General features: G+C 48.8%; 1 protein-coding gene across 1 annotated transcript in view; it reads left to right on the forward strand.

Moving 5' to 3' along the window:
• Positions 1–3996: 3996 nt before the first annotated feature.
• The window catches only part of LOC118213440 (bone morphogenetic protein receptor type-1B), a 49382-nt gene continuing 34004 nt past the window's right edge, over positions 3997–19374 (forward strand). The window contains exon 1 of the mRNA XM_035392418.1: positions 3997–4121. The gene's annotated coding sequence lies outside the window, so the exon portion shown is untranslated. The remainder of the gene's footprint in view (positions 4122–19374) is intronic.

Here is a 19374-nt window from a genome sequence, read left to right on the forward strand (position 1 = left end):
CCCAGTTCTCCTCCTGCTGGGCCCCGAAGTGCTTATCCAGAGTCCGGAGGCTGCGAGGGCCAAGGTTTTGTTGCTTGGAGACGAGAGTGAAGCATAAGAACGCCTGCCCAGATCACTGCAGGGAATCTTCAGCTGTTAAAAAATACGACTTTAAAAACAATCCGTGAAATTTAATTACTGGACAGCATGCAGCATGTGAAGCCCCCCCACACCCCTGTCTGAGTGCAGCTGTGGTCGTTGGGTGTGAGGGAACACAGACACAACAAAAGTTTTGATTATGAAAATGCATTTATTGCCATATGGTGGCACCCCTAGAAACATGAGGGAACGTACAGGATTGCTGGAGTAAACATGAGTTTAACGGGACCTGATTGTTTGGGTTGGACATGACTGGAAGTGGAACAGTGCAGTAGCTCTGGTGTGAGCCAGTCACCAAAAATTCCTACACAAAGCTTGGTACTATATTGAGACAACTGCCGCATTGATGTTGACTTACGGTTAACACTACTGAGTCCGTTGAAGCGATATCACTGCTGTGGACAGTAGCATAGCCTGTGTCCCAGAGTGAAGCTGGGACAATACAACAGAGACCAGACAGATGTGTGTTCACTCTCCACATATGAACCAGTCAGGAGCTCAACCAATCACTGAGTATGCCCGGTAATTACACACAGGACATTGGCACTGGTGATTGGTGCATACATTCTGGATATCATTCCTGGATCCTTTGAGATGTCTGGGGGTTATAACCAGAAGGTGTCCACCAATTGCCATTGGCATTACTCCATTTGTTGTGACCTATGTGCTCTGTGATTGGTTTAGCTCCACTCCGGTTTCCCAGTGACATAACGTTGGTGCTGCCTGTGGTTTATCACCCCCGATGTGTGGGCCATGAGGCCGGGGGCAGGAGGGCCCCTGTGCCAGCATATTCAAATTTTCGAAAACAGCAGGTGTGACATCAAGGGGATGGGAGCCTGAGTTGGTGTTGTGTGAGGAGATCAGAGAAATGAGTGAGCAAGTTTCTGTGGTCAGTGGGTAATTCGGGGAGAGAGACGGAGCGAGAAAGACAGAGAGACAGAGAGGAAGAGAGCGACCTGGACTAGAAAGAGCCTTCTTTCGGGGGGTGTAAATCCACTTAGGATTTTGGAAGCTACTGCTGAAATTCATCCTGAGCCCAGTTTTAATGGCCGCAGACACATCGAATCCCAGTCTGTGCACTTGTATGTAAACGGGACTGCGGTGAACACCAGCGCCTGTATGCAGAACCTGTCTGCCTCTCCAGGATCAACACTCCGGCACACGGCCGGCCGACCGCATTCAGAAAGAGATCCCTGTTCGGGGGGCGGAGAAGGGCCACGGTTCCCCACCCCGGCACGCTCGTACCCCTACTGAGCACCCCTGTTCCCCGGGACAGCCCAGACGTCAGCGGGACACACCCCCCCCCCCCCCCCACCTGTCCGACCAACGAGGCCTTGTGGGAGCAGAGAGGGCCTCCTGTCCCGAATCTGTCCGCCTTGGCCCGGTGCACACTCACTGGTTTGTGCGCCATTTTGTTGATTCAGGAATTCCTATACTAATCTGATTGTGTGAGTCATAAGCCGGCTTTCTTGGTGTAGCGGTACAATCAACTCACTCTTCGGCCAACCGACTCATTTCTCCCCGTCGGTAACAGACACGCGCGCACACACACACACACACGCACACACACACAAGTGTTTCTCTCAGGTACGGTACTGTTCAGTTTTGTGTAACCTTTAGATATCTGGAGGGTCTAGTCGATCGTCCGTTTACATCTTCAGTGTCAGGGTGTGAACGCAGCGTTCATCGATCTCGTTATTAACGCTGCAGACAGTTACACGGCGGAGAGGTTAATTCGTAGAATAAATCCTGAGAAACGCGTGGAGGACAAAATCCTGAGAAACACGTCGAGGAAAAAAAAAAAATCAGGATTCCAGGAATGAGCGGAAGGGCAAGCGAAGGACAGACAGACACAGGCGTGAAAAGGGCAGGAGCACGCTTAGCACGTTTAGCACGTTAGCGGCGTAGCCACTCGTTCCCCTCAGGGCCAGACGGGGTGAGAGGTCGGGCTCCAGGGCGCTGGCTCTCCGCCGTGGCCGAGCCAGGGGCCAGCAGCTGGACCCAGGAGCCGTGACTGATGGGCTGGAACCCTGTCAGAGATAATCTACTGGGCGACAGCGTCTGAGAATCCATCACCGATTCCACAGGGGGATGACAATTTTGACTGGAGGATTTTCTCTCGCACAGACAGGCATATGTGTGAGCTGCAGTATGAAAATAGGGAGGTTGGTTAAGCAGTCAAAGACTCTTCTCTACTTAGGCTCTCTTTAAGTTCTATGATTTGACATATTACGTATTAGAACACGATGAATGCACGTCTGTGCGTGTGTCTGAGTGTGTATGTGTGTGTGTGAGCATGTGTATGTGCGTGTGTGTGTGTTTGTGTGTGTGTGTGAGCGTGTATGTGCGTGCGTGCGTGCGTGCGTGCGTGTGTGTGTGTTTGTGCGTGTGTGTGTGCGTGTGTGTGTGTGTGTGTATGTGTGCGTGTGTGTGTGCGTGTGTGTGTGTGTGTGTATGTGTGCGTGTGTGTGTGTGTGTGTGTGTGTGTGTGTGTGTGTGTGTGTTTGTGCGTGTACGCCACTGCCAATTCACTCCTCCACTTCCCATCGCTGGAGTTCAGGGGTAGAGGTGACATCATCTGTATTAGCGTCTCATCCATCTTATCTTATGAGAAACACATTGAATGCTGCACCATGGAAGTCAACGAATTTGCTGTCTGACTTCATCTGTGCATATGTAAACATTTCATTTGAAGGAATCTAGCTCTTAAATCAGCCAAACTCATAAATGAATGAATGAATGAATAAATAAATAAATTAATAAATAGATAAATAAGCACTGAGCTGTTTCCTTTGGAGCTGGAGGACATTCTGACGGTGGAGATTCAGCCGTTAGTGTTTGATGTCGGGTTACGCCTAGAACGGTCCGGGAAGCCGTCTGAGGTGTTGAGAGCTCAACGCTGTCATTACGGACCACAATGCTAATTATGCAATCCTCTCCACGGGTAATTTCACATGAACTCAACCCTGAGCGTGATAATTTATTCCATGCAGGAACATGATATGTACAGACGTTTGAAGTGTCTTCTAGGAACGTGGTGTTTGTGGTGTCGTTTGGGATGTTGAAGAAGCATTGCGTTCTTCGGTGGGGGAGATGATGCCTAACTGCCTTTGAGTTCAGTGTAAACCTGGCGCCTGTGTTTGTTATGAACAGAGCAGCCTTGAACGATGTGGTGCAGTCCAGTGAGCCAGCTGGAACCTTCAGCCACACATTTGATGAGAACCACAAACAGGCATTTCCCAGAGGGGGCTGAGCAGGGTGAATGCACAGTGGTGGGGAGCAGTTGGCTTGCCCTGGTCTGGTATGTGTCTCTCCTGCTCGAACTTAGACGAGAACATGATTCCGAACGTACATTGATGTTTCTCCTTGAACCCTTTTACAAGGTGTAAGATCACAAGTATGTGATTAGAGTGTTCATAACTGAACATTCTAATGCTGATGCAACGACCACCACTGGTAATTGAGTGCAATGGAGTTCTAGAATGCTGACTTAGAATTATTTTCCCCCTCCAGTCACTGTGCAGCGCAGTGGTTACATCCCCTTCAGTCTCTGTTCTAGAACTCCACTGCTGTCAGTTGCCAGCAGTGATTGTGACATCAGCATTAGAATGTTCAGCTAAGAACATTCTAATCGCGTGTGTTTATGCTCTCACACCGTAAGGGGTTAAAAGGGCGTTGGCGTTAGGAGAAGGGACCCGCACATTGACTGCTAGCTCTCTCACCGGTGCGTGACACACTGAGTGTTTTTACGTGGCCAGGGCTTGAGTGTGTGTGTGTGTGTGTGTGTTTTTTCTCACAGGGAACCCTGAGCTTGGCGCTCGCTGCTGGGTCGAGTCTGAGGTTCGAGGTGTGATCGGGGAAGAGCGACGCCGGAGGGGGGTACGCTGACGACAGCCGACGTCTGCGTGCTTCACACCCCGACACACCCGCCCCGCCCCGCCCCGCCCCCCCGCCCACTCCCGAACCCTGCTGCACTCCAACAGGTAAGCACAAGCTCTCTCTCACCTGGTCTGCGGCAGACTCAGGCACACCTGCAGGTGTTACTGCTGAATGCTGGAATATCTGGTTACAGCTGAACACACTCTGCTGGAAACACCCAGAGGAGACGGCCTGATGGATTTGTGAGTTTAGTTTTTTTTTTCCCCTCTCTTCCTGGTGTCATTAGTTGTACTTAGCAGAAGATTAGTCTTCTGTTGTGCTTTTGTGTAGAATTAATGGCTAATTTGTCAAATCAAAGTGAAACCACAGCCTGTCAGACCACTACAATGAAACGGAAACCTTTGCGTTTGGGGCTCAGGTGTGCTGTCTGCGCTCTGATAGGCTGGGGTCACACAGCTGATACTGCGGGATTTAATCTGTTTAGCTCCTGACTCACGTTAGCACTGCACACATTAAAGGAGTCCGAGGGCTTCTCAGTCTGTGTTGACAGTTCCTCGTTCTGTGGCACAGGTAACAGTCGCTGCGCAGTGCTGAAATTGTGGAGGACAGAAAATTTGGACCGTCACTGATGTTATTAAAAATTCTTGAATTGCGCAGAGCGTTTTATGTGATCCAGCAGTGCGTTTTAAACATTCCACAGGTGCGGTGTCACCCCTCGCAGGCACGAAAGGCGAGACTTCACACCCCTGTCCCCGTGTCGTGTTCTGAGATAGGCATTAAACGGGCCCCGAGCCGGGACCTCAGCTTATGGGGGAAACTGGCGTTTCGGGGCAGAAGCACACATGCTGAATTTAAGTGTGCGGAGGACGGGAAGCGAATGAAAAGAGGAAAAGAGAAAGGGAGGAGGAGATGATTGTGTGGCTGCACAGGAGAAAGCGAACAGCTGCGGAACCGCATTTTATCTGAAGTCACATGGCATCCCTGCGGGGAGGGGGGGGGGGGGGGGGCAGCGGCAGGACAGTGTAGGTTTTGACGAGGGAACTGTAAATATGGGGGCATTCTTTCCTCCGGGTACTCCAGTTTTCTCCAACAGTCCCAAGACATGCAGGTAGGGCTAATTTGAGGATGCAAATTGCCTGTAGGTGTGAGTGTGTGAGTGAATGGTGTGTGTGTGTCCTGCAGTTGGATTGGCTGCCTGTCCAGTGTCTATTCCTGCCTCTCGCCCAATGCATGCTGGGATAGGCTCCAGCACCTCCTGCAACCCGGAGCAGGAGTGAGCGGGTCAGAAGACAGGTGGGTGGAGGGAAGTAGCCTGGATGCACCAGTGCAGTAAAGGCTGGTGCTGCTCACAGCTGCTCCTGAAGTGGAGGAGGGGCTTATTCAGAGCCACCCATTGGCTGAAGCACTCGCTGCAGTCCTTCAGGGCCACAGCAGTCCCACACGATTCACGTTTTTCTTTTTTTATTTTGGAGCACTTTGGGGGCGCAGCAGCATTCTTCTTTAGGACCCCCAAAGCCCTCAGGCCGGCTCAGTGCTGATTCAGTGACACTAAATGGAAATTCTTCTGTCATTTACCAGGGATTTCTTTTAATGGCGCAGGGAAAATAACTTCATAAAGGAGCCATTGCACTGCAGACAAGTTTGGTTGAGTGACCAGCAAGTGGGCATCTTCAGTATTTCATGACTATTGAGAAATTGTGCAATGGAATGGTCTACATAAATTATAGCAGCAAATAAAATTACTGGGAGCATCTTTGCCATCGAGTTATTCCCGTATCGCTTGCTTCAGCCTGTAATGCCGAGTCATTTCTGCTTGTTAACCCAAATGGGTCTTGTACCGAAGATCAGCGTTACCACCGGGTCTTTAAAAAATCCGTGCTCATTCCAGGTGGTTACTTGCGATCATCTTTGTGAATCAGACACGCCGTGTATTGAGCCCAATTTGCATAACCATTTGTCAGATTGGCACTGAAATATTTGCGTGACCGGGAAGTGGAGAGAGAGTTATCTACCTGACAGGAGATAACCTCCAGGACCTTCCCCCCGCGGTGGTGTGCGCTGTGATTCATATGTATTTTGCAATGGATTAACATGTCCAAATCATGTCCAAATCACATATTTTCCCTGAGTATAGCCAAAGACCCAGATGTTATACAATGCATAATACACACCATATTGTGTATGTGGGCAAACTAATAAGAAATATCTATTTCTTTTATTTACAAGCATTTTATTTATATTTCTTTTACTGCTTCACTTGTCTGTTTTACCAGTGCTAAGCCAGACCTGTCTGTAGAGGTGCAGAAACCTTTCCACAGCCGCTGGAATTGAATGGGTTTTTGTAAGTAGCAGACCAAGGTCAGCAGACCGAGGTCATCGGAATGCCTGCACCTCTCTGCATGTAAACATACTGGAGAAGAGGGCATGTGTTCCACAGGGGGTCTTTCTTGGATTTTAGATCTTGTTTTCCTTAATTTTTTTCTTTTTTTTAAAAATGCTGATGTATATCTAAAAATTTTGAATATTTGGATATGCATGGCCACACACTTTGTGCCTCCTGGAAAAATTACAGTGAAGACATCTGGAAAAGTATGATCCCCGACCGTTTTGATGCACTTCCTCCCTGTTGCCAGTCCTGATGTACAAACCACACTTAACCCTTTAAAATGTGAGGTCACAAATGTGGGATTAGAGTGTTCTTAGCTGAACATTCTAATGCTGATGTCACAATCGCTGCTGGTGACTGAAAGCAGTGGGGTTCTAGAATACTGATGTAGAATTCTGAAAAAGCATTACAAAAAAACATCTCCAAAGGGTTAAGAAGAGTATAGCTGCAGAAAGGGTACACATTGTTTTGTTGAGATGTGTGATGCAGTTTGATTTGAATATTGTCAAGAGGATTTTTTAAATAAATAGGAGCTCATCAGCTCAACAGTAATCTCAACAGTGCTGCTAATCTGCTGATTGTGGACGTGAGCTTTCTAAAGTGTCTCTCATGCTGTCAGAAGAACAGCCTACACACACACACACACACACACACACACATACACAGGATCTGTCTCCTGTGATTTTCAGGTAAAACCGTGTATCAGGTCTGCAGTGTGCCTCAGGCACTGTTCAAAAGCATGTCTGTGTCTTTGGTACTCCCTCACACTGCATGTACTACACAGAGACAGCACTACTGAGGCTAAAATAGCCTTCTTTTCAAAACCATGGTTTTAAAAACCATACTGGCCTCAGTTCCCAGCCGTATTGAATATGCACCATTCTTCTTTAACCACCCCTTCTTATCATGCTAAAACAGTGGTTTACAGGAACCTCTCTCACATGCCACAGTTTATGTGAACTCCTGCTCAGGCACATTGTTTTTTCAACAAAAAAAGGATTACCAGGAGAAATGACCAAAACAGCACCTGTGCTAAGTGTTAGCTACATGCCCTATGATCCTCTAATCACACATCATGCCCCTGTGCTAAGTGTTAGCTACATGCCCCTGTGCTAAGTGTTAGCTACATGCCCTATGATCCTCTAATCACACATCATGCCCCCGTGCTAAGTGTTAGCTACATGCCCTGTGATCCTCTAATCACACATCATGCCCCTGTGCTAAGGGTTAGCTACATGCCCCTGTGCTAAGTGTTAGCTACATGCCCCTGTGATCCTCTAATCACACATCATGCCCCTGTGCTAAGTGTTAGCTACATGCCCCTGTGCTAACTGTTAGCTACATGCCCCTGTGCTAAGTGTTAGCTACATGCCCTGTGATCCTCTAATCACACACCATGCCCCTGTGCTAAGGGTTAGCTACATGCCCCTGTGCTAAGTGTTAGCTACATGCCCTGTGATCCTCTAATCACACATCATGCCCCTGTGCTAAGTGTTAGCTACATGCCCCTGTGCTAAGTGTTAGCTACATGCCCTGTGATCCTCTAATCACACATCATGCCCCTGTGCTAAGGGTTAGCTACATGCCCCTGTGCTAAGTGTTAGCTACATGCCCTGTGATCCTCTAATCACACATCATGCCCCTGTGCTAAGTGTTAGCTACATGCCCCTGTGCTAAGTGTTAGCTACATGCCCTGTGATCCTCTAATCACACATCATGCCCCTGTGCTAAGGGTTAGCTACATGCCCCTGTGCTAAGTGTTAGCTACATGCCCCTGTGCTAAGTGTTAGCTTCATGCCCCCGTGCTAAGTGTTAGCTTCTGCCCCGTCATCCTACAAGAGTCGCCCCATGAGGGACCTTAGAGAAGGCCGTGTCAGACCTGCTGCTCTTTCAGTGTCTCCTCTGCTGAAGTGTCGCTGCGTACGCGTGTAGCGCTCCTGAGTGACTGGCTGCTCCTGACAGGATAATGATATCTCCCAGCTGCGCGTCTCACGCTGTGTCAGTGTGACTGCAGGGCTCTCCAGCTCTGGAGCTCTCCCTGTCGCCTGGCAGCAAGGATGGAGCTGTCACGGCAGAAGTGATGTCATTCCCTTAGGGTGATTGACAGGCCGGGATTATGGGAAGCATTTGGAGTTAATTGGAGGAAGAGGATGGTCATAGTGTATTGGGACATACATCTCAGTAAGTGTGTGTGTACGAGCGTGTGCGTGTGTGTGTGTACGAGCGTGTGTGTGTGTGTGTGACAGAGATATTCTCAGTCAGTCCTGTCATCCCTGTGGATATGTGCTTTAAAGCTGGCATGGATATGAGCAGTTTGGTTTTAATTTTTTCCATTTCCATTTCTTAAGTGGAACACTCATTTCAAATGAGTGGCTTGATTGCATGCAAACACAATTGAGACTGAAAGTTCTGGGAAGGATCACCACACTGGAAGCCTAAACGTCAATTTATTTTAAAAATCCGTTGATAATATACAGTGTTTTTTTTTTTTTTTATCATCTCTTAATTGCCATGGTGATATTTCCCACCGCACTTTACTGGAGATGATTAAAAATGTCATTTGCAGATTTTGCTGGAATGAACGGTCCGTAGATCTGGAACAGATGTTGTGGAAAGGTTTGTGTATGCGGTGAAATGGACCTGAATCTGAGCCCTAATTCTGTGAATAACTGTATTACTGTGAAAGAAACGCCTCAGCCTCCAGAATTTCCCCCCGATTCACAGCAGACATTCCTGCGCCGGACGGCTGCAGAGCTGAAGATCGCTGTAAGCCCAAACACATAAATGACCTTTGACCCCAGCCCCCCCCAAAACTACACTGAGCAAAACCCGGAACATCTCCCAGATCTGGAACATGGACTGGAGTAAAAAGAGTTATTTTGGGTTTTACTCAGTGCAGTTATCCAGCTAACCCTGTAATCCTGCTTCGTGAAATGCCCTCCTGCTCTTGTTTTGAGCCGAGGACTCTGAGGAGAGGCGGTTACTGCGTCCATGTGCTTCTGTTTAAGGCGGTCTGTGCTGCTGGGAGCGGTCACTCCTGCTCTACGCACTGCTGTTCAGTATCGTCCATCATGGGAGTGTTTCTGTTTTGTGCTTTCTGTCAAAAAATGCCTTCTTCTTCTTCCAATGAATGATCTTGTTCAGTTCATTAATGCATTTAAGTGAACTGCTTCAGCTGATTCTGTACTGAACGGTGCTGTAGTGTTGGGGAACGCTGTGGGGAGTGTGGTTTGGGGAACGGTGCTGTAGTGTTGGGGAACGCTGTGGGGAGTGTGGTTTGGGGAACGGTGCTATAGTGTTGGGGAATGCTGCGGGGAGTGTGGTTTGGGGCCGGGCTTTGTGATTGGCCGTAGTCGACCCCGAAGGATAAATTTTCCTCAAGTCGTTCCCTTAGCTGAGAGCGCAGCGCTGTCTGGGACAGCGTCGGCGGGGTCGCGTCGTGTTTCTGGGATATTTTTGAGGAACTTCCGGGAGATTCCGCGAAGGGGTCATCGCCACGGCGACGACACGTGACTCTTACACCTGGGCGGAATTCGAGCGCTCCGTGACCGACGGCGTTCCGCTTCAGGTGCTGCTAATTGGACCAGCCTGCGGGGGGGCGGGGGGAGGGGAGGGGGGTCGGGAGGGTCGCGGGGGGGGGGGAATCCTCCAGGTGGTTTGGGTTAACAGGAGAGGAAGTGAAACTGCAGAAATATTTAAACCCCCCCCCCCCCCCCCCGCCCCCCCCTGCCATCTCTCCCACACTCTGCACGGGGACGGGGTTGAATTTCTTTCTTTTTGTCTGAGAAGGAGAGACTCCATTCTCAAAGGTCCCCGTCAGCCTAGGAGGCTTGTTTTTTTTTTCTTGTTTTATTCAGTACTTGCCTACAGTCAAAAGCAGCAGCTTAGTCTGTTTAAAGACATGTAACCAAAGGACTAAATCTGGGACCTAAAGCTCAAATCCTGTTTCTGCCGGTGTTTGATGTGTTCCTGCATTAAGTGCTTCATTTAGGTCACTGATTGGCTAAAGAATCTGCACACCTTGTTTCCAAGGCCTTAACTGACCACTGATTGGCAGGAAACCACAGATGTCTGTAGACACTGCAGCACTCCAGGACTGGCGTTTGAGACATCTGGACCGAACAGCCTGTTACTCTTGTCAGATCAGCATTGGCCTGTAGTTCTGTAGCTGTAGTACCGGCTGCTCATTGTCAGCAGCATTGGCCTGTAGTTCTGCAGCTGTAGTACCACCGGCTGCTCATTGTCAGCAGCATTAGCCTGTAGTTCTGCAGCTGTAGTACCGGCTGCTCATTGTCAGATCAGCATTGGCCTGTAGTTCTGTAGCTGTAGTACCACCGGCTGCTCATTGTCAGGATGGCCCAGTATGCATGTGTTAACAATAACTGGATAAACCAAATAGATTGTGCAGATAACAGTACAGTATTGCCACAAAATCAGCAAGTTCCCATATGCTAAATGTTTAATTCAGGCAAGGAAAGGTCGTATCGGAGAATCAGCAGAGAAGCTGGAGGGATTGCAAAGTAGCAAACAGAAAAAAAGTAAAACAAATTTACCTACTAATGTCAGTTTTAGGAGCCAACCTACCTAACGACCGGAAAGAAAGAAAGAGAAAATCAGAGAAAAGGGTAGAGTAAAGAGCTGAGCATCCCTAATGAACTCCATTAGTGCAGCAGGAAGTGATCAGTGAGTCATTAGTGACAATTTTAACGAGACGGAGGACTCCTCCCATAATCACCCGTATGAAGAACTGCTCAAACGATGGAGAGCTTTTACACTGACATTAGAGATGTTGTGCTTAGCGAGGTCCGGGCCGATCGGAGGGCCACTCTGCAGGACTGATGGCGTGTGCGGCGTGTTCGGCGCGCGTGTCCGTACGCATCGCTGACGGGGAGAGCGTTGTCCGCCGGTTACGCGTCTTACAGTAAGCGAGGGCGTGATGTTTCAGAGACGGATCGCCTTTCCGGTGCTCACTGACAGCAGAGCGGGACCGGGATACACGGGGTTATGGTGCTACATTAGCACAGAACTCCCAGAGGGAGGGAGGGAGGGAGGGAGGGAGGGAGAGAGAGAGAGGGAGGAAGGGGGAGCGGGAGAGAGAGAGGGAAGCTAAGAGAGAGAGAGAAGGAAGGAGGGAGGGAGAGAAAGGGAGGGAGAGAGAGAGAGAGAAGGAAGGAGGGAGGGAGGGAGGGAGGGAGGGAGAGAGAAAGAGAGAAGGAAGGAGGGAGAGAGGGAGATAGGGAGGGAGAGAGAGAGAGAGAAGGAAGGAGGGAGGGAGGGAGGGAGAGAGAGAGAGGGAGAGGGAGGGAGAGAGAGAGAGAGAAGGGGAAAGAGAAGGAAGGAGGGAGGGAGGGAGAGAGAAAGAGAGAGAAGGGGAAAGAGAAGGAAGGAGGGAAGGAGGGAGAAAGAGAGAGAGGGACTTTGACAAAGGGAGGGAGAGGTAGAGAGAGATAGAGAGAGAGAATTAGTGCAGGTTTAAGAGAGCTTTCAGTATCTCGTCTTGATTCTAGCCTTTTGATCGGCTCTTGTGTTGTTGTTGGTGTTTGTTTACACGAGGACCAGAGTTAGGGTTAGGGTTAGGGTTGGGGTTAGGGTTAGGGTTGCCACTGAAAGTCAGAGAAGCCGTTATGAGGCTGAGAAACAGGAAAGAGAACAGTCAGAGACACCGGCCACATCTTAGTCTTGCCCAAATCAAGCAACATCATTACATGAGAGAGGACTGGCGAGCTCAGTAATTGCAAAGGGTCTGGTTGGCCAAGGAAGACCTCTGCAGTTGATGACTGAAGATTTCTTACAGGTGCTGAAAAATGTGTAAAACATACCCTTTGACAAAAGCTGAAAATCTGCACTTTAACCATGTGCTAATTGGTTGATTACAAATCAAAAATCGTGTAGTACCAAGCCAAATCAAGAAAGAATATGTCTTTGTCCCAAATGTGATGGAGCTCCCTGTATACTGTATGTAGCTTGTTTATCACCTTTGATAACATTCTATAACCTTTTCTAAATAAAAAAACAGAGCAACCAGTAGCTGTATCCGGTCAAAAAAAATGAACTGTTGGATTGCACTGTGTCGTCCAATATACCAACTTGTATCGCAGAGATGATCACATTTCAGTCTCCATGTATTAAAAAAACCCAAACTACTCATTGGAAAGTTTATGGCTATAATCTTACAGTGGACTACATAGATGGCTGTGTTAGATACTGCAGATGAGTGATTTTTCTGGCTCATGACAACAATGACTGAATTGTGCTCCCGAACAGCCGTGCCCAGGAAAGATTGTCTTATTTTGGTATTTGATAACATGCCCTAGAGTGTACTAGTGAATCCTGGCTTATTTAATTGGCTGATTCAATAAGGACACAGAAGGCCTGGCTTTATCTGGCAGAGAAAGCAGGTCACTGCTGCAGTTCAGCAAACTGTGACAAACAGTATCTGAAAGTATCCAGATCACCACAGATACAGACCACAGACCTCTGCTCACACAGACCACAGACCTCCGCTCACACAGACCACAGACACAGACCACAGACCCCACTCACACAGACCACAGACCTCCACTCACGCAGACCTCCGCACACACAGACCACAGACCTCCACTCACACAGACCACAGACCACGGACCCCACTCACACAGACCACAGACCACAGACCTCCGCTTACACAGACCTCCACAGACACAGACCACAGACCTCCACTCACACAGACCACAGACCACGGACCCCACTCACACAGACCACAGACCTCCGCTCACACAGACCACAGACCCCCCCTCACACAGACCACAGACCACGGACCCCACTCACACAGACCACAGACCACAGACCTCCGCTTACACAGACCTCCACAGACACAGACCACAGACCTCCACTCACACAGACCACAGACCACGGACCCCACTCACACAGACCACAGACCTCCGCTCACACAGACCACAGACCTCCACAGACACAGACCACAGACCCCCGCTCACACAGACCACAGACCTCCGCAGTCTGTACCTACGCACAGAGGATTGTTGTGAACCACTCTGTTATGTGGAGAGGCTGAGTGGCTCCTTTAGACGAACGAGGTGGAGATCTGCAGGAGGTCTGACATCTGCTGCTGCTTTAACCTCTACCTGCTCCTCAGGTGCAGGAAGCGGATTTTAAAAAGCTGTTCTCCTGTATGTGTTTATGTGTTTATGTGTGTGTGTGTGTGTGTGTGAGTGTGAGTGTGTGTGTGTGTGTGTCTGTCTGCTTGTCTGTGTGTGTGTTTGTGTGTGTGTGTCTGTTTGTCTGTCTGTGTGTGTGGGTGTGTGTGTCTGTCTGTGTGTGTGTGTATGTGCGTCTGTGTGTGTATGTCTGTGTCTGTGTGTGTGTCTGTTCTCCTCCACTGCCCTCATCTGATAAGAGTTAGTGAAACACAGTTCTGTAATCCATTCATGATTTCCCTGCTTCTCTCTGAAAGGCAGCCTTTCTCTCCTGTCAGACACACACACGCCCGAGTCTGGGAGCTCAGGACGGAGCTGGAAGCTTGCCTCACTCCAGCTGAATTCTGGCTTGCTCCGGACAGCTTGTGATTTAATTTGTTGTGTACATGCGTCCGATCTTAGCGTTGGCCTGCTACGCTGTTACCATAGCAACATGTATCAACACTGACAGCAGAGTTTTTCCTATTAGGACTATTACCCTAGTAACATATCTCAGAGTTTCTTTTGTCTTGGACTGTGTATCTGCATTTTTTATATAGCGCTTTTATCCAAAGCGCTTTACAATCTCATTCACCCATTCACACACACACTCACACTCACACACACACCAACGATGACACGCCCAGGGCGGGGGATCGAACCGGCAACCCTCCGACTGCCAGTCAACCGCTCTTACCTCCTGAGCTATGTCGCCACTATGTCGTTATGTCATGAACTTAAACTCTCAGGTTATAATATTTTTTATGAACGTTTCCAAAATGGTGGAGAGTAACTGCATTGATGGATGGAATGTTGAGTCGATTAAATGATGTTCATGACTGAAATGGGTTACCTGGGAAATGGAAGTGGCCTGTAAGTGCGGGAGTTGGGAATGGTGTTGCCGGTGACAGTATCCGGCCTGTGTGTCGTGCAGTTTGTCCTCGGCGTGTCTGGCCCTGCAGATCGGCTTTGTTTGGAGGCTGTAATGTGACAGGGAATTGAGAGTTATGTGATTATTTATTTGTGCTGCTCTCCACTGCTGATGAGTTGTAATTCGATGCGAATGTGTACCGGCTTGGCACAGCTCACACAAAATGGCGGTTTTAATCGACACATATTGACTGAAAGGTCTGTGTCACTTCTCTGTGCTTTCGGCATATTTCATTGAGTGCTCAGGCGATGGCAGGTTACCGTGTGCTTGTGTTTACGGTTTATTGTCTTTTACGCCAGTGTACAGCTCTTTGAATTGCCACTGTGTTTGCAAGGTGCTGTATAAATAAACTCAACTTGCCTTGCCTAACATCACATCGCTGCAGGTTCAGAGAGCCAATCACATTGCTGCAGGTTCAGAGAGCCAATCACATCGCTGCAGGTTCAGAGAGCCAATCACATTGCTGCAGGTTCAGAGAGCCTATCACATTGCTGCACGTTCAGAGAGCCAATCACATTGCTGCAGGTTCAGAGAGCCAGTCACATCACTGCAGATTTAGAGAGCCTATCACATTGCTGCACGTTCAGAGAGCCAGTCACATTGCTGCAGGTTCAGAGAGCCAGTCACATTGCTGCAGGTTCAGAGAGCCAATCACATTGCTGCAGGTTCAGAGAGCCAGTCACATTGCTGCGTCTGGTGGCCTGTGCATACATGTGTCCTGGGTGTATTAAGCAATTTAATATAATAAGACATCAATATTTCATACGATTTTACACATGAGGCAGTGCGGTTCATCGATTACTTTCCTTGCCTGTGTCATTGCCCCACTGGAGGACTGTGCGGTGGTGGGAGTGTGTGCAGAGGGGTGTTCAGGGGGTGTGTTGGGGGTGGGTTGGGGGTGGGGTGTATGCAGAGGGGTGTGTAGGGGGTGGGTTGGGGGGGGTGTGTGCAGAGGGGTGTGTAGGGGTGGGTTGGGGGTGGGGTGTATGCAGAGGGGTGTGTAGGGGTGGGTTGGGGGTGGGGTGTATGCAGAGGGGTGTGTAGGGGTGGGTTGGGGGTGGGGTGTATGCAGAGGGGTGTGTAGGGGGTGTGTAAGGGGTGGGGTGTATGCAGAGGGGTGTGTAGGGGTGGGTTGGGGGTGGGGTGTATGCAGAGGGGTGTGCAGGGGGTGTGTAAGGGGTGGGGTGTATGCAAAGGGGTGTGTATGGGTGGGTTGGGGGTGGGGTGTATGCAGAGGGGTGTGCAGGGGGTGTGTAAGGGGTGGGGTGTATGCAGAGGGGTGTGTAGGGGTGGGTTGGGGGTGGGGTGTATGCAGAGGGCTGTGTAAGGGGTGTTGTGTGAGGTACTCACAAAAATATCATTCATTCTCTCACCTTTCCATCCTGAAAAGATCTTTATCTTCCACGGCAAATCTTAACAAACAAAATTCTCAGTTTTTATAACATTTATGCTTTCCTGTTTTTTCCCCCCACTTGTAGGAATTTTTCCCAAAATTCAATTTTCTCTTTGTCTATAGCTGGAGGGCTTTTGTAAAATACTAAAATGGTAAATCCAGAGAGTGATATTAGACATTAATCTGAAGGCATTTAAAGAAAGTGCAGTAGAAGAACCAATCCAGAATTGAGACTTTTGGTGCCATTTTGGGAAATGGATGTTTTGTCAGACCTGTAAATGCTCATGGCCTGTGCTCCTGTCTGATCCAAAATGGCTCCGTGCAGCTGTTTTACTTGTCCTTTATTATTTCATGACAAACATTTCACATTGATCATAACTTTTTAAGCTCACACTAGTTTTTAGGTATAGCCATGTAAATTTGTCAGGGGTTCCAATACATATAAGCTCTCCTTGTTCTTCAGGCGCTAGTGCGCACAACTTGAAAATATGAATCATAAAACGATGGTATTATCTTACCTCCGCATGGCAACGTACTCCGTGACTTCATGGGAGCTGAAGGGAAATAAAAAGAACAGTATACCGTCTGCACTGTATTTGGTACAGTTTGGGATTGTTAAAAACAAGCAAAATTATTTTCACGAAGTGTTCGAAACCTGTTGAGAACATTCCGGTAAATTCTGGCGCAGGAAACGTGTGTGTTTTGGTTCCATCTCTCCCTCTGTGTTACACAGTTAATTTAGTTTTACAGCAGAGTACCAGCTGGCCGGTGTATCTGTGTGTGTCAATCAATGACAGAGCAAATTGTTTTTCTGAAAAAAAAAAAAAAAACAAGAAAAAAAAACCATGTGTTTCACATTCTGGGGTTCGCAATGTTTAGTTCCAGTTTGGGCAGGTTCGATGACATAATGTCTGTGAAAAGCAGTTCATTTGTTTCACCGTGTTGCATCACATCTCACGACGCAGAAATAAATAAAAGTGTGACACGTAGGGAGTTCCCTTTGGATCAGGAGAGCGTTCTTGGGGAGAATGGTGTCTGCTGTTCCTGTGTAATCAGGCTCAGAACCTCTTTTTATAACAGGAATATAAAGCATCACTGTGGTCTCCTCACTCCACCTATAAGTATTGCAGCTGTGATAGTGAATAGATGTGGTGCATGTGTATTACCGTTCTTTAGTGAGCATCATATCTGAACACACGTTATGTTATTTTAACAGGTGAGACTGTAAATTTAGTTCAAAATCTATAAAGAAACACACGGGCAGGACATTGGTTTGAGGTGCGTACATCTCCACCTGATGCACTCAGATGTGCATTTTGCGTAGCGTTTGAAATGCTCCTGACAGATTTGACATAATCCATGCTGTCGTTTCAGTGAATTCTGTCCTCTGTGAACTTGCCCTGCACCCTGGCAGGGGAACATTCCTGCACGTGCTCAGTAAGTGCACGCAATTAGTGCTCGTTAGGAAATGTGCGATATTGTAAACACACCCCCCCCCCCTTTTAACGCAATTAGGGCTGCCCGAACCCTGCACCCTGCGGCACCCCCAGAACCCCCCCCCCCCTTTCAGCAGCGATCCCTTTGTCCCACATGCCAGCTCCCCCCCCCCCTTTGTTCTGTGATGCGAGAACAGCTACACCCTCTGTGGGTGCAGCTTCGCAAACTACGAACGGTAATTCTCTCTCTTTCTCTCTGTCTCTCTAAATCTCCCACCCTCTCTATCTCTCTCTCCCACTTTCTCCCTCTCTCTTTCTCCCCCTGTCTGTCTTTTTCTCTTTCTCTATTTTTTTTTCATTTGGATCTAAATGGGTAAATCGGCAGTGAGGCGAATTATCGTTAGCCCATCGTATCCTATAGAGGCCTGTCTGGCTCGCTTAAGAAGCTAGCCTCAAAGGCTTTGTTAGGGAAATAACATCAGAGACGCACACACATGTTTTTCATACCAAGCCCATAGACGTGTGTGCACTCTGCACTCTGATACAGCCCCAGGCCATTTAAGCATTTTTACAGACGTATTAAACGGCATCAGAGGAGTCCTCACTGCTACAACCCGTTCTTCCACTATCTTATTTAAAAATGCCTCAGACTGAAATGCCTCAGACTGAGAGCCTTCTGCCCCCCCGCCCCCCCTCCCAGGTTGCCTTAGAACGTCTCCTATTGGTTGACGCATTATCACGTTGAGCTGCGGTGTTCAGGTCTGGTGAACGTTTCCAGAGGACCAGGGAGCCTCGCTTTAGCGGACGGCCCTGCGCTGGTCCACGTTGTCCGACAGCGCCTTCCCCTGGCGAACAGCGGCATGACGGACTCCGAAACGGCGGTGTGAACATCACCTGACCGTCCTGCTGTAGCATGATCAGCCGCCACAGCTGTGAACCGCGAGAGTGAAAGGCTGGAGGCCCGGGAGTCGCCGTCCGTTTGAGTTCTGAGGTCCAGACCGCCATCGTCGCTGGATTGGCCGCTGAGCAGCGTCGCTGGATTGGCCGCTGAGCTGCGTCGCTGGATTGGCCGCTGAGCTGCATCGCTGGATTGGCCGCTGAGCTGCGTCGCTGGATTGGCCGCTGAGCAGCGTCGCTGGATTGGCCGCTGAGCTGCGTCGCTGGATTGGCCGCGGGTGTCTGAATCGCCGGGGTGCATTCAGGCTAATCGCTCGGGCAGGTGTAGGGGTCGCTCAGGGTTTAAAGGTCAACGCGATGACCCGTGACATCAGGCCTGCTTCGCTTGGCCCTGAACCGGGCCCTTAATTGGGGCCTTTGATTACCAGTGTCCACTGACCGTAACCCGGACACCACACAGCAGGGTCTTCATTAAAACCTCCTGGGGACTTGGCAGGGCTCAGGACATTTTTAATTTTTATTTTTTTTTACTTCTCACAAAGATGTTTCATTTAAATTTTTAATTGAAGACACCTGTGCTCACTCTACTGTGGCTGTGTTGGGAAGTGAAAACGGAAAGCCTTTTATTTGTTTTGTTTTTCTTTCTCTTTTGCTTGTTTTCTAGCTGACTGCCCAAATTTTGTGTGGCAGGTTTAAAAGTAAATTGGGGGGGGGGGGGGGCTGGGCTTGATTGCTCATGTGTTGCTCATTCTTTTGCAGTGTTGTTTTACAAGTGGAAGGAACAACAGATCCTCTGTTCCCTGGTGTTACTGGGCACAGCACATAGCCATGTGGACTTGTGGAAATAGAAATTTGAGTCTGCTTCTTTAACCTATTAGAGCCTGCCAAAATCTTCGACTCATTTTTCCATATTTTAAAATTTACTGAAAGACTACGGGTATTATATGGTAATCAAATGATTTTTTAAAATCAAGTGATAATGTTAAATGGCATGCTTAATTATATGTGAGTAGAGGCTGTTCTTACTGCCCTTCTGTGGCTAAGCCCATCCATCAGTCCATCCATCCATTATCTATACCCGCTTATTCCTGGTCAGGGTCACAGGGGGGTGCTGCAACCTATCCCAGCATGCATTGGGCAAG

Source organism: Anguilla anguilla, chromosome 14 (genome assembly GCF_013347855.1).
Source record: "Anguilla anguilla isolate fAngAng1 chromosome 14, fAngAng1.pri, whole genome shotgun sequence".
In the NCBI taxonomy this organism is placed as follows: Eukaryota; Metazoa; Chordata; class Actinopteri; order Anguilliformes; family Anguillidae; genus Anguilla; species Anguilla anguilla.